The following is a 13,099-nucleotide window of genomic DNA, read 5'->3' on the forward strand; positions in this document are numbered from 1 at the left end:
CTTTAAATATGACAAGTTGACAAAAGTGTGGGCAGGGGAACTATGAACAATGGAAAGCTCATTAGGGTGAGGGTAGCATCAGGTTGACCGGCACACACACGGTGTAGGTTCTGGAACAAATGCTGGAGAGCTGTCACTGCTGAGCAACAGTCAATGACATGACTGGAACCAAGGTTCATTAAGTAGAAATTCTGAGAGTTAAATGATAACAGAACCTGAAAAATTGGATAGTTAAAAATTAATTGAACAAAGTGGCCAAGAAGGTAGACAAACACCATCCTCTGCATACTCTATAATGTTCTATGACCTCATTGTAGGCTGAGTTTCCAACTCATCTCTCACTACTTCTCTTCATTCATTAAACTCGTCATGAAATTCTTCAGGTGGTTTCTGCCTCAGTCTATTTGAAACTACTTGGCTAGGTATCTTGTCTTCCTAGATCTGCATTTATCTTCCAGGGTTCATCTTCAGTATCAATCCCTATGATAGTGTTCTCCCAGTACTACCTACATTACCCAGTTTCATAAGTCATCTAGGATTTTTAATTTTGCTGATTTCTGTCTTGGCTCTGGAATATAAGTGCCATGAGGACAAAGAACTCTCCCTTTTCTTGGTCAGGAATGCCTTCAGAAGCCCCAAAGAATGCCTGGCATATAGTAACTGCCCAGTTAATGCTCCTAGCATGAAGAAGCAAACATGTTTGCAGAAAGACAAATCAGAATGAGGCATAAAGACAAAACTCTTTGGAGCATAGACTGTGATCTTTTCACAAAGAGTTCAGCAAAACCCAACCAACTAACCAAGCAACAACAAAAGCCCAGCCAATTAAATGAAGTGAAATGTCAAGCTGAGATTAGCAGTAATTGTTGACTTGAATAAAAGGTACTATTCTGTGTGACTTTAAATTTCATTTAAGAAAAGCCCACTCTGGACCTAGATCCTAGAAAACAAGTAAGCCATTAGTGAGGTCATGGAAGCAACTAATCTCTTGTCTTGGAAGACTGTCAGTGCTATAAACAAACTCCCAAACCAGAAGGGTAAAATTCTGGCAGTGATGCTCCCATGGCAGACATTATTAATAGATTACAAACATTTTCCCTCTCGGCCTCATTTCCATAAACCATCAGCCTCTTCAAGGTAAACCTCACTAAGGGAGGATATGTGAGACCTCCCATTTGCCAGCCCTGACCTAAAGGAAAATGGTACAGGGAAAACTGGGCGATAGTGGATGAGTATCATAGAGGAATAGCAGCTGACAGAGACTCTCTGAGATGCGTTTCCATACCGGAAGCAGGCATCTGCCTTGCTGGGGTCCTAGAGTACACCTCTGATAACTGCTGTTCGGGTTTGCTCTATGCTCAGAACGACTCTGCTAGCATCCAGGATGCGCTCTGAATGCCCCAAATGATGCAGCTTAACAAATAAACTGTAGGATCAGAGGGAGTCATTGTCCTGAAGCTTCAAGCATGTCAATCCGAATTTATTTACTGTCTGCTAGATACCTATCTCCTCCCCTGCTGTGAGGTTTGAAGCCTGGATTTCTATTTCCCAAGAAGTTTTCTCTGGCAGGGATTTCTCAAAGACTAAACTCTTCAAAGAGTGGTTTCCCTAGTAGCCGTTTTCTTTACTCGTCCACTGCTCGTCCATCAAAGGGGCTATAGTTGGAATTACACGTGGGGTTCATAGAATTGAACACAATCTCTCTTTATTCATTCATTTATAACGCCAGTATTTTCTGAGAATCTACCTCGTGTCAGCTGGTTCTGTGCTTAGACTACAGCAATGAGCATGATGTTCAGTAATAAAGACAGGGAAGTCCTTTCCATGGAGATCACAGAGTAATAAAAAAAAGTGACAATTAGCGAAGCAGAATATAGATGCATCATCTCAGATTACGGCAGTGACTGCCATAGAGCAGGGAAGGTTGGGATGTGATGCGAATGGGCTCAGGATGAGACGAACTCAGCGCTGCTGAATGGGTTCCATAGGTAAAGCCCTTGCTGTGCACATGTGAAGAACTATGTTCCCATCCCCTGCACTCATGTAAACACCTGTAATCCCACACTGGTGAAGCAGACATGGGATCCCAAGGGACAAGCTGGCTAGATAGACTAGCTGAGGCACGGGGTCTGAGTTCAAGAGAGAAAATAAAGAGGAAGGTGACCGAGGAGGGCACCCACAGTTAGTCTCTGGCCTTCACAGGCGTGTGAACACATACACGCCCACCTGTACATGCTTGCGTTCCTACAGTATGACCTCACACCATTCACACACGCATGTACTCTACAAAGAAAGGAAGAAACAATGAGCTATTAGGAAACACAAATGATATTTAAAACGAAACAAAAAAACCCCATAAAAAACAGATTTTGTTTTTAGGAGAACCAAGAAAAATGAGCATTAAGTGTAACAACGTCTTGGGGTTCAACTTTTAGGAAGATGAGATGTATTGTAAGGGCTGCACTAGGAAATAGCTGGAGAGTGAGGGGCCAGTTTCAGAGGTGGGTGGTACTCATGAGGAAGCATTGGTGGCTGGCCAGGGACAGTATGTACCTCTGTAAGTCCCTCATTCTGCTAAGGATTATAAAAACCTCTCATTGTGCAGCGGTCATCCTGTCTGGGAAGAAGCAACAGATGCCTGCTCTTGCTCCTGTTTAAGTTTGTCTGTCTTCAGGCTCACTGGGGGAAACTGAGGTCCTGGGTTTGCTCATAGCTGAGCCTTGGAAAGTCAAAAGAAATGAGGGTGAAACCCTGCCTCCAAAGGACTCAGCATAAGTTCCCCAACATATACGCATGAGATTTCCATAGAGCACGGCTCAATGATTGCCTTCCTTTGGTGGAGTCACTTAGGATACAGCTTTTTATGAACCTTACTTGCTTTCACACCCATTCTCAAGTCTTTTGCCTTGAATTCCCAAACTCCAATTAAGCACGCTTGGCTAATAACTTCACCATGAAAATATCTCAAACTATTAAAGTATTGAATAAAGTATTCTGCGCTTGACACTCCACAAGCCTCCTAGGATTTGAAAAACTTGAAATATGCAGAAGGAAATCAGACTAAATACACACATATATTTTATTAAAAACATTTCTCTAAAAACAAGAAGACAAGGGGGGGAGGCGGGTGTGGAGAAGACCAAATTCAATTTCCATTCCTGGCACTTAAACTTCTCTACATAGGATCTGATTCTAAATAGGAAAAGTAAAATCAGCTTTGTTCCTGAACATATGCTTTTGACAGTTTTTTTCCATTGAAGTCTGTGAATTATTAATAAACTAATTTCTCTTTATAGTTCAGTCTTTGGAGATTTAAAGTGTTCACTCAAATGCACAGGGAAGGAAGGAGCTGCTCCATTCCAATCAGTCCGGTGCCCTCTGGAGATGCTGGTCTTGAAGTATCTCTGAGTCTTTGATATCAATCTTTTATTCGACTGGGAATTTCTGATCACATCTAGAAGCGCTAGTCCCTTAATGCCACTTAATGCCCTATTTAAGTTGGGCCAGTTATGCCAATGGATTTCATGCCTTCGTTTTGCTCCCAGGATATTTCATGTGTATGTATTTATAGGGCGTGGATACGTGCATATGTCTTCCCACCCACCTATATTTGATTGTGTTTATTTCCCTCGGTGAGCTGTGCTGAAAGGTGGGACTTTTGATAACAGAGGCTCGCCCGTCAATCAGCAGCTCTTGAATTAAAGTATGCTGGATCTCAGCACCATCAAGAGCTCTTCTTTCTTGCTCTCTAGAGTGTAGTGGAGACAGCTTTTGTCTCTCTAGAGAAAAGAAGTTTGCAAAACCAATGCAATGGTAGAGAGGGTGAGTTCTGTATTAATTCATCCCCTGTACCCCGCACCCATGAATGGGTTAAAAGCTGAACCCGGTTCATGGGTGAGGGAGCGAGGGTTCCCAAGTCAGCTGGAAGTTTGGGTAATTGAGATGAAGTCACTTCCACCATCATTTTCGTGTCGCCTCCTATAGTTTCTACGTATGAGAATTGCTACTCTTTCTTCTTTCTGGCTGAGAGAGGAGTTGAGTTAATTGACTTGCTTGATGCCCTGCAAGAGGCTGAGCATGCTCTCCTCCTAATATAGTAGATCTTCGGATGATTCAAACTGGGGGTGGGGCATTCACCCTCTGATCTTTGATCTGTTTATTGGTTAAAAAAAAAAAAGTCCAACAAGCATCAACCAAACCATGCTTCTCTATTTCTTAAGGGAAGTGTCTTTAACACTGAACCAGCCCCAGCCTTTATTTTCCCTCTACTTCTTCCCTTAAGGGCCGGCTGCATGAACAGGACACAATGATCAAGAGAGGAGAGTCACCAGGTGCCCTCCTTGAAAGGCTGCCTGGCAGGACCTGGGAAGAATTGAGATTGCAGGCCATCGCAGCATCTTTCCCTACATGCCAGCTCACACAGGCAGCAAACTTGCCTCTCGCCAGAGGAGGCCTGGATTAGAACCACATAAGGGCAGCAGGAGGGGGGAAGGGAAGGGAGCAGAAGAAAGGAAAGCTTCTCCTTTGTTATTTTTAAAGCCAGTTCTATTCTGGGAGTTGACTTTTCTTTCTTTCTTTTTTTTTTTTTTCCATTTGGCTCCCCGGGTTAAAGGGCTCACAGTAATGGAAACTGGAGGCCACCGATTTATTGCTCTTCCTCTGGACTTTCTGGGATGATTTGTTTGGTGGTGAGTTGAGCTTCCTCAGCCTTTCTCACCCAGGACCTTAACCTTGATCTCTCAACTATGCACTCTTCCTCTTGAGGACCTGGGAAAAAACAGTGAATCTCAGGCTTAAGGGGGCCTATGCATGAACATACTTGATCAACCCTTACTCACATCTGGGGCCTCGCTTAAGGAACCCAGAATGCAAATTACTAATTGTCAAAGAAGATTACTCTTGTATGTTGTAAGTCTGATGACTTGTGTTAGTTGTCAGCTTGACAAAGTAAGAATGACCAGTCTAGGATCAGCTAGACTAAGGCTCTTTCTGGGAATGGATGTCATTATGTAAATTGATATGGAGAGAGCCATTCTGACGGTGGAAGTGGTTGTGTTCTGGACGGGGATCCTGAACTGTATACAGGGGAGAAATCTAGTCAAACACTAGCAAGATATTACTGTTCTCTGCTTTTTCCTTGTTTTTACTGTGGATATTCCACAAGCTTCTGCTGCCTTGACTACCCCACCATGATGGACTATATTTTCAACTGTAAGCCAGAATGAGCCCTTTCTCCCTTAAGTTGCTTTGGTCAGAGCATTGTCTTAGAGTAAAATAAAAGAAACTAAGATGACGAGAGTTGCTGTGTTTCCAATAGCTGTGCTTTCCCAGCCTCCCTTACACATCATCCTCAGATTTTACTCTTACAAACAAGTATGTCATGTTTCTTTAGAGAGGTGGATTTTTATTTCATTGGATCTTATGTGGGCTTTTGGGGGGGGGGAGGAACAAGAACATCTTAAAAGATTGTCTTAAAATTTAAGACAGTGTAGCAAATGTTTGCAACAGAGGTCAAAGCAGAAGTGGGTTCACAGGAGTTTGGAGGTTAGCAGGAGTGAGAGTTGAGGGACAGGCTAAAGATCCAGGCAGGAGCTGACACGGAACCCTGGTGCTCAGCATCCTCTCCCCTGAGAAACCTCTGGCTTTGCTCTATAGTCTTCTAAAGGATGGGAGGAAGTCAACCACCTCGTCGAGGGTAGACTTAAAAAATTAGCATTATTGCCTGTCCCATCAAGTCCTCTTACATACGTGTTCTTGGCATTTCTTTCTGTTTTAAAACCATTCACTCCTCTCCATGCCTCTGACCATGGTGCGCATCCAAGCTGCCATCAGTCAGAGGAATTGCTTGAATTGCTTCTTCATCTGTCTTCCTGACTCACTCTCTTTTCTAACCAGATTGCTCTCCACCCTGTAGCTACAGTGACCTTCTCACAGTGCAGACCTCATCTTTCTGCTGAAGTCATCTTTCAACTTCACCTGGCTGGATCTAAGTTCAAGTTGAACTCCTTAACATTGCCTGTGAAAACCTTCTGGGTCCGACTGGTCTCATTGTATGCCTTGAGGCTGCTTCCTCCTTTCTGTTTTCCAGCCATGTCAGCCTTAAATCATGTTATATTCTTTATGTTCTTCTATGCCATGAAGTCTTCATAAGAGTTGTTTCTTCTCAAAAGTTCACTGCCTCTTGTGCCCACCTTCTTCTTCTTGCCTTGGTTCTATAAGGAAACATCTTTATAGTCTGTTATCATAGCCTATATCTCTGCACTAGAACACACGTATTGGACTGCCCCCATTTCTGTGTTGAATAGTTTGTTTGGCTGTAGTCTATGTCCCTTATAGACATTGCTCTGCAAAGAGGCAATTGGAAACTTGTTCAGTACCGTGTAGCCAATATTGAGCATGGTCTGATACATGGAATATGTTGGATATTGTAGGACAGTCTTGAGTTTTACGTTGGGGATTATGACTGATTTCCAATCCCTGCCTCTGTTCCTTTCCCGGGGTCCTTCTGCCCTCCTCAAATTCTTCTCACTCAGCTTTTGACACAAATCAAAGGTACTATAATTTAATCCTGACTAAATCTTAGACACTGATTCTAGGGTTTAAAAAAATGGCCAGAGAACCCATTTTTCTGAGCATACCAACACTCCTCTCGCTGGCTCCTCTGAGTTTATGTGGCACCAAGATGAAGAATATCCCATCCTATATAGCTATTGTCTTTAATCTTTCCTACAGCTGTACACTATTGCAGACACCTTGATATTGTAAAATTGAGAGTATTTTATCTACAGTGATAAACTTATCACTGATAAACTTAATTTAAAAAATAGTCTGCCATCCTGTATAATAAAACCAACCTGAGCTGAGCAGAAACTACCCCATAAGGAAGCACTCGCCAATAGAATCTTTGCTCCTGTAGGTCAGAGTCTGCCTCACCCCTCAGCACAGAGTTGAGGTTCTCATTGTATTCATCAGTGAGCTACCTACAGGCTTACTTTCCTCCCTCCTCATCTTACCCCTAATAAATTCTAATAAGATGACCCGGGATGGGAAAGCACCATTGTTTAAAAGCTATTCAGGGCAACCTGGTCATCGAGACATCTGGTTTTGACTATGATGCCCTTCTCCAGGCCAGCCATGACTGAGGCAGAGTCAGTGGTCTGTCCACTTGACACTGTTGACTCGGTTCAAGACAGTACGAAGAGCAGCTGGAACCCGAGAGACAGTCTCTCCGCAAAGGCTGGGAAGCCTGCTGCATACGTGTTCCTGTCGCTTCTCTGGGTAGAGTGGGAGCGAGAAACACTCAGCGTGACAACCAAATGGCCCCGCTTGGAGCCTGTGTACACGATTCTTCATGGCCTGACTTCTCCTGGGAATTTCAGTAAATTCTCTGAGCTGGTGACCTTCCAGCGGACACAATACAAAGGGTCATTAGTTGCTGGATTCTCAGGCTTCAATGAAAAATATAAATAAATAAATAAAAAGGAAGTACAGCTGAAAGTTAAAAATAGGGCGTGTGAATTTCATGTTGCTTTCCCTGGGATCCTCAGTCCAGCGGCAAGAGAGAAAGAAGAGAAAAAAGAGCCTGTATTAAAAGAGCCTTCAGGAAGAACGCTGTTTGCTCACAAATATTTACCCTGAGGCCTCCTCAGGCTAATCCCTTATTAACAAGTGCCCTGCGATGTACGTGGAATTCATGAGAGCATCTTTAAGGACACTGCAGAGTTGTGCTCAAATAAATCCCTGGCTTAGAGACATTTTTTTCACACTCTGCACATTCTTCCCAGTTGTTCTTTTCCTTGTTACTATTATAAAAAACAAAACAAAAATAAAAAAAAAACAACCCAGAATCTAGGAAGCACATGAATCTATGCGCATGCTCCACCTGCTTCATTTGAACTTTCAGGAACTTAGCATTCTGTATGGGAGCATGTGGCTGGGTTAGAATGGGACAATCACCGTCACCCAATACCTCGGGCCCGCGGTAAGAGACAGCATACTGTCTAGCTTATAATAAAGAGTAGCCAGGGCAGGGTGAACGGGAACTTCCGCCCCGCCTCAGAAACACTCGCCCAATCAAGGAATTATGTCACAGGTGGAGCTGTGTCTCTGGGAAAGACAGCATCTGCTTCCACGCAAATGTCATCAGTAATAAAGAAAGATGGGGAAGCCATGTGATCCAGCATTGGATAGTGTCCATATTGCAGTGGAGAAAAACGGTTAAGTTACCGTCTGTGTTGGTGCGCTCCTTGACAGCCTTTCCTTAGCTTCACCGGGGCTGGGAAAGTGTCGGGTGGATCTGCAAAGAAAAATGATCATTTCTGAAATCAACTACAAACTCCATGTGCTGCTTCCTGCTTCAGAAGCAAGAGGCTTGGGGGGAAAATAAGTTTAAGCTCATAAAAACACTCCGAGGGCATCCTGGTCATCAAACAGCTCTGAGCAAACTGCATTTGCAAATGAATCTGAAAACATGTGGATTCAATTTTCCTTGAAATGCCCAGAGGTTAAAAAATTGAGGGGGTGGGGGGAATGCTTGGCAGAAAGAGCCTGGGCTTTGGCTCTGTGCATAAGTTGCTTTTTAAAAAAAAAAAAATTAATTGATTGTTTTGCCAGAGAGAATATATTACCTCGACCCCCGCCTCAATCAAATCTCTAACTTAATAACCAATGGCCTGTCCTCTTGGTGTGCCTGCTGGATGGAAAAGAGTTGAGATTATTCGGAAGGAAAGTGAGATTTAGTCATTCCCAGGGTGGCCTGTGCAGGGCCGACCTAGAATTTAAGTGCTATCATGGGCTGAAAGTCCAGTAACACCATGGCAAGGAAAGCATCTGCTGGCAGCGTTTCTTCCCCTTTATTGCATCCCATCTGCCTCCACTCATGAAGCTTCACCCCTCTTTTCCTTCCGCCAACCCCCCTAAAATAATACCTTCTTTATGACCAAATAAACACAGGCAAATATGGAATTGCTTTAGAGCAAATCCAAATTGCTTCAAAAGATCGGGAAAATCACGTGGGTGGGGGCCACTAATCTGTGCAAAGGCAGTGATGGGTTTTAAAAACAATGAGGCTAGCCGCACCGAGTCCCATTTACAAGATGATGTGTGTTGCAAGTGGCTGTGCTTGGTCTCAGAGGTAGCAAAGTTGTCACATGGTTCTCCTGTTGCCATGGCAATAATCTGTAATTGTGCAGAAAATCCACAGAACTCTCAAAGCAACTCCTTAGTGGATTGGGCTGAGAGCAAATCAAGCCCGTGGAAGCCTGGAATTGATGGGGCTATCAAAGTGCATTGCCCAAACTGGACCTCATTTTGCAGGCTTCCTTCCCCTGGCCCTCACCTAATGATGGCAAACGCTCTCACTTGTGTGTTTGTTTCTCGCTTTTGTCTTTATAACTGGGGACAGGTGTAAATCCCCGTGTGCAAAGGGAATGTTTCCATTCGTTTCTTACAAAAGTACTTGGTTGGGAATCTGGCGTATGTGTCTGTGGGTGTTTCTTTGGCATGAATTTATTGAGCCCAGACCAGCATTGGGAACTGACATTGGACTTGTGTGTATAGATGAAAAGCGTTAGAGCCTCCGCAAGGCCAGGTGAATATTTTCCCCTGGCAATGGCACCAAGTGCATGCAGGGTAGGGAAGCGGAACAGAGAGAATGTGTTGTTCCTGGAGTAGCTTGGCAACAGAGGGTATACACATGTACCACACACCCCTCTGAAAGCATGCCAAGACTCGCCTTCCTTGAGGCCAGCTAATACAAACCATGCCCGAAATGCAGCTGGGAAATGAAGGGGAGGTGGCATTTCTCCCTCCTACTTTAGACACTCTGTGACATGTAAGCGTGTACCAGCAGTCAACCCCTAGCGTGGGGGGAGCATGAATGGGGCAGGGGTGGGCTGACAGCAGGAAGAAGAGCCAGACAAATCACTCTCATGGTCCAGAGTGCAGTGACAATCCCATGGGAATGCAGTTTCTCAGCAGATCCCATGAGAACATCTGGGGTAGAGATGCTCACGCCAGGCCCCAGATGCAGATTCATTAGTAAAAATGCCTCATTTCTTCCCATCTCTTTATTTATCTTCCCAATATACCACAAATATGGTTTTCCTTTCCTCTGCACATTTTTCTCTTGGGAGCAGGAAATTCTGCTGCTAGAAACGTCTGGAAAAGGAAAATGGAGAATATTCAGCCAGCTGTACATTGAGGTGCTTTCCCTAGTACACGAGCTTAGTTGGAGCCACATAATCATAGGTAATAGAAAGATGTACTGTTTCTATGAGTAGAGAGGAAGGTGGCGTAGGGAAATGGAAGACTTGGCTGTAGATTTGAGGGAATCTTGAGAACCAAGATGGGATTTATAGGGACTCAAAAACCGAAGGACTTAAATAGCAGAGACAAATAAATCCAACAGTTTGATTCTAGAATATTTGGCTTCAACTATTTTTGTTTGAACATTTTTTTCTCAAGACTCACAGTCTCAGGAAAAACGAATCCAAGTGGCTTGCTTTGGGTCATTATTCTAGTTCTTTCTTGGCAAGGCTGAGGGTGTATAAGAGATGAGAGATTATAGCCCTTGGTGTCCGTCAGAAATTCCACAGAATAAGGGAGAGAAGATATCTCAAACACGAAGGTGCGTATGAACAAGGAAGCGGATTGGATAAGAGATGACTATGGTGGGGACAGGAAGAAGTGAGAATCCAAGAAGTGTGCTCCAGCTTCAGAAGGGAAATCAAATAGTGGAGAAACCTATCATTCAATCTTCTTTAGTATGTCCGAGCTGACATGCTCAAGAATACAGAGCATCAGGACAGAAAGCCAGTGAAGGTCAGAGTCTAGACAACTTTTTGTGTGACATCCTCTCTTCCTTTAAAAAAATAAAAACTGTAGAGAAGAATCAACAGCCTTATTTGACACCAGCCAGGATAATGGAGAGGACGTCCTGCTAGTCAAAGCTCCTGGTTAATGTCCACTTCTCAGCATGTCTGGTTACAGGCTGAAGTTGACCGATCGGCAAACTACTCAATTATAAGCCCATCTTCTCCCTGTGGTGCCACTAATTAAAATGGGAACTGTGCTGCAGCTCACACACTCCGTGAAGTTGTACCTTCCAAAAGCCGAATTAGTCACAACAATTAGCCCTTGTCACGGCGGCTCAGCTCCCTTCTTCCTCCTCCCTAGCTGCACTCCTGTTTGGTGTGAATTCATCGCTGAGAAAGCCTTCCCCGGGGATCCTTGATTCTCCTTCATTTCTTTTACTGTGAGAATGAAACACATGTGGCCGGCGCCTTGAAATACAACTCCAAAGTGCATCTACGTGGAAATCTCAATTTTCTGGAATGTTCTGACCTCTTGTCCTGCTAAGTGTCATTTTCTTTCCTCCTGAAGACATACTCTGAGTGGTATTCCTATGTGAATTTAATTTTTAAGAGGAGAGAGAGAGAGAAAAAGAGGGAGAGAGAGAGAGAGAGAGATAACAACATGGACCCAGCATCATTCTAGTCACAGGAGGTATGTTCCTCAGACAGCTGGGACACACTGTAACCCTTTAATTTTTTTTCTCTGCCTTAATAAACATAATAGGACGTTCTGGTAATTTCATCTGCACCTGTACTTCTCTGTAACACGATGAGGATGCTACATGCAGAAGAAGAAGAAAAATGTCCAGAAGCACCATGGCAACCAGATAGGAGACCAGGGATTTGAGATGCAGTCACAGAGCACATCCTAACACTAGCTTGAAGGCCAAGGCCACAGCTTCCCCATCACAGAGAGAAGCTTTCATAAACTGCTGAAGGGCCAATTCACGGCTCCATTAGTATTAGAATCCATATCCATGGCTGTAAGCAAGATGAAACTCCTGGCTTCCTTCCAGAAGGCTTGCCAATTAGCCACCAGTGGAAAGATGCCTGCCCACACTCTTCTTAATATCACCCCTTCCTTGGAAGGAGGAAATTCCAGATGTCTTTACCTTCTCAGACAAACTTTTCCATTCAGCATTTGAAGACTCCAGTGTTTGTCCCCTCCATGAAGTATCTGCCTTGAAATACTTTTTTAGGATGTCCGTTGAGTACCTTAAATGTTTCCATGAAAACCACTTTGCATCCCCTGGCAGAATGGCTGACCACCTTGAGAATCACGACAAATTCAATTTCGTGCATTGAGGATAGAATTTGGTTAAATGTTTCTTATAGTATATAGTGACTTTGTGATCAGTTTTATTTCAGTTTCAGGGTTTTAAACTAATTATTTTGAAGTTATCACACAAAGTAATTAGATTCATTATGTCATATATACACATATTTTATATATCTATACACCTATGCATGTTATATATGTGACATATATCATGTTATATTTTATATATGTATATCTTTCTTAAGCTCAGATTGTGTTTATTTGTTTAGTTCTGGGTTTCATTTGTTTGTTTTTTATCGTAGCCTAGGATGCTCTGAAGCCTGCTATGCAGCAGAGGAATGACCTTGAATTCCTCCCCACCCCCCATCCTGTTCTTGTGAATGTGGAGATTACAGGCATGTACTACCATTCCCAGTTGGTATCCATAGTACTGAAGATCCAACCCAGAGCCTCATTCATCTAGACAAACAGTCTACCAACAGAAGTATAGTCTCAGTTTTAGTTTTTGAAATTACAAGTGAATTCTACTCTTTGTGTCTGTTTCTAAATGTATAAAATGGAAATACTAATAGCCATGACTTTCTATGGTGATTAAGGGGACTAAGGAAGTGGTGTCCAGAAAGCAACAGACGTGTTCAGTGACTGTGACAGTCACCAGTGCGGGTTTGCATTTCAGACACAGCTACCAAGCGGGTAGTCAGTCAACCTGAAGGTCTGCTACTCCAGAGACATTTTCGCCATGCTAACCTTTACTAGCACGGGGCTCGACCACCTATGTGTCTCCATCTTCCTCCGATCTTTGTCACTTTGTTCTCACCGCCTGGGTCCTGGGTATTGAGCACGCCTTCTGCTTCTCATCTCTGTTCCGCCTCGAATAGGCTGCCGAGTGTGGGAACAGAGAGTTGAAGATGACTCAGAAAGCCCCATTCATTTATCAAGTTTCTTTATCTGGCATGGCTTCAGCCAA

This window comes from Microtus pennsylvanicus, chromosome 11 (genome assembly GCF_037038515.1).
Source record: "Microtus pennsylvanicus isolate mMicPen1 chromosome 11, mMicPen1.hap1, whole genome shotgun sequence".
Taxonomy (NCBI): Eukaryota; Metazoa; Chordata; class Mammalia; order Rodentia; family Cricetidae; genus Microtus; species Microtus pennsylvanicus.